This window comes from Corylus avellana, chromosome ca2 (assembly GCF_901000735.1).
Source record: "Corylus avellana chromosome ca2, CavTom2PMs-1.0".
Lineage (NCBI taxonomy): Eukaryota > Viridiplantae > Streptophyta > Magnoliopsida > Fagales > Betulaceae > Corylus > Corylus avellana.
This window is the reverse complement of record NC_081542.1, coordinates 22,905,170-22,908,407: the sequence shown is the minus strand read 5'-3', so window position 1 is coordinate 22,908,407 and position 3,238 is coordinate 22,905,170.

The window sequence follows — 3,238 nt, the reverse complement described above, 5'->3', positions numbered from 1 at the left end:
TCGAAAGGCCTTTGCTGGTTAACGAACGAAGGAATTCTTTTGCTGGTTCCACAACCTCAGAAGGACTCCGTCGTCGTGATAAAGAAGTGGATGAGTCCCTTGACGCTCCTCCTCCTCTTTCTCCTCCTGTTAACCCTGATTTGAAACTGAAAGGAATTTCTACTCATTCCCAAGTTTCTTCTGCTTTTTATTCTACCAAGAAGTGGAAGCGCAGTATGCATATAGATGCAAGGGAGTAGGGGGAGAGTGATGTATATGCAACAATTAACCAAAACTAATAAAACCGTCCAAGAAGGCGGTATGACAGTTGTATAATCAAAATATAAAACTGAAATTAAAATAGTTGAGAAGAAGCAAAACAGATAATCGTTATAGATTATATGATAAAACCTTTACAAAAGTAAGCGTTAGGACTTACTGAAGTAATGGACAAAGAAGGAGAAGAAGAAGAAGAATCTGAAGGAGTATGGAAGCAGGAGAGTTTTTAGGCTTCTCAGAAGATCTCTAAAAAAATCTCTGCCTTACAAAAGGGGAAGGGGAGCCCGTTATATAGGCTGAGCAAAAGCATTAAACAGTAAATTACAATCATGAGCCGCGTTCATGCGGTCAAAAGAGAACAGTAAAAGTAAACAGTAAAGGCACGTCTGGCGCCAGTCTGAGGAGTGAAAGTAATCAATCTGGAACAGTAGCTGTCGGCACTGTAGTGTCGGCAGATAAAACTTGAACAGTGAGTGAACAGTGCAGCTGAACAGTGATCCTGCGCGTGTCGTCCGGACATGAACAGTAAAAGTGAACAGTAGCTTTGCACAGTAACTCCGAATGATAATGAACAGTGATCCATTTAAGATCAAGGACAAAAATGAAATCTTACAGCCAGCCGTTATGGGCCGGATAAACTGAAATCCGAGGGCCGTTATGAGCCCAAAAATTCACTTGTCTTCAGCCCCTGGGTAGGTATAGTAGTCTTGTGAATCTTCAAGGTAAGGGGGGAGCTGGAGGGGATTCTCAGCTGATGGTTTGGACGTTTCATCTTCATCTTCTCCATCATCTAATTTATCCAGGGCAGCAAGCAGGGCTTCAATCATATCTTTCTGCTTGGAAGGGTTCTTCTTTGAAGAAGTTGAAGAGGCCGAATGGGAAGAAGTAGGGGAGCTTTCTTTTTCTCGTTTTGGAGTGGAGAAAGCACTGGGGGGAATTAATAAATTTGACAGAGCAGACGCCTTTTGGGCAGGAAGGGCCTTGGGGGCATGAGCCATATCTTTAACAGTAAGGACAATGGAATCAACTAGTGTGCATTTATCCCACCATTTGATACACCAATGCCTTTGAATTTTGTCTTCTGAAAGCTGGTATTGCCATTTCAGAATCCAAGGAATTTTGAATTTTTTAACAAAGTGGAGCATAGGAGGAAACTTAGCTCCATAACTATCAATCTTGTAATTGCTTCTGAACAATTGGAAAGCATCAACAAGTTGAAGGGGGAGAATATCAGGGAGGAGACCAAATTGGTTCCACCATCTGGCAAACCATAGTGGAAGGATGCCGCAGAAATCTTTATCAAAACTGACAAACCAAGAATGTTCAAATTTCGAGGTTTGGTGAAGCAAAAATTTAAAATGGGCATCAATGTAATCATAATAATTACAAGGAATATTAAACCCGTTAAGGGACCTAGAGGCAGAAGGGTGGTTACCCCATTCTTTTTCCAAAATAACTTTCTTGAAATAAACACTGTGGTAGATTGTTTTCTGGGGATTACGAATATCTGTAATGGCCTTAAAGAAAACAGAACCTGTTTGTTTCAGGATAGCAGAATAATAAGCCAAATTTTTTGAAGGATGTTCAGGGATCCAATGAAAATTTGGGGGAAAATAGGAGACGGCAATATCTCCGGGGGAAAGGGAAGAGGAAACTCGATTCAACTCAACAAAAAATAAATTTTGGGAATAAGGGAGGGTCATGTATTCCGACGTTTTGTCGTATTTAATGAATGGTTTCTGGGAAGGATCCGCAAAGGGATCATAGGGAGTAGTTAATGTGCTGGAGTAGGAAACCTGGGAACCAGGATTGAAAGGAGTGAATCTGTTGGTTAAGGCAACATATGAAAATGGTAAAGGAGCAGAAGAAGACTCTGACTTGAGGGTCAAAGCCTTAGAAACAAGTTTTTCTTTGTCTTTTTTGCTTGCCATGGTGGCACTGCAGAAATTTGAAAGAAAAATAATTAAAATTAAAAAGGTAAAAACCTTTATAAAATATATGCAGAATAATGTCAAAATTATCTTTAGCAAAACAGGAATAGTAATATGCGCCATATGCTGGAAATAGGTATGAACAACGAATTCTGGGAAAACACAACCGTTAGTGGGGTGTTTAAGCAGGATAAAATTCTGATAGGGGCAGGGTCCTTATCCAACTCTAGGACTGGGTTCTCTCCAAACTTAATACCTAACCTATTAACATCAATTTCAAACCTAGATGAAAAAGGGATTTGAATATTAATATCAAATTTAACAGTTGACAGGCCAATCTCGTTAACTGAGAATGGATAAAGTAAAGCAAGAAAAGGCATTCCAAGAATTACTCTTTCACCCATATTCTTGACGAGAACAGCAGGAATGTGAAAATGAACATTATGCTGGCAAACATAAGCAGTTTTTAATTCGAAATCAATGTGCATTTTGTTTCCCCTCGCAGAGTCCATCTTTTGAGTAGATTTTTCAAAATACTTAGAAGGAATAAATCCTTCTTGAAAACAATTCAAATCACAACCAGAATCAATCAAAGCAATGACATCAAAAGCATAATCAGGAGCAATGGAAATATGAACTTTTGAATACCATCTTGGAGGAACAATTTTATGAATAGAGCTGACAATCTTAACGTCATCGTTAGAGATAAGTTTATAACTGGATTCAACTTCATCATCATGCTCAGAGTTGTTAACGTTATTGTTAACATTTTCATTACCGGAATTTTCCGGGAAAAATTGTTGAAGACCAAAAAGCAAGAGTTTTTGCTGTAAGTCTTTGTTATCAGTTTTAACTATTTGCAAGTCATTTTGCAAATCGGCAATTTCTTTCTTGATGTTACCAATCTCATGCTGCAAATCTGAGATAGTAACTACCTTAGATTTTTGGTTTGAAAACCGTTTCAAGGTATCTTCAAGAGAGATTTTGGTGCCGATAGGTTTTTCAGAACCATTAACCATGAGTTTCTTAAGTTTTTTAAGATACTCTTC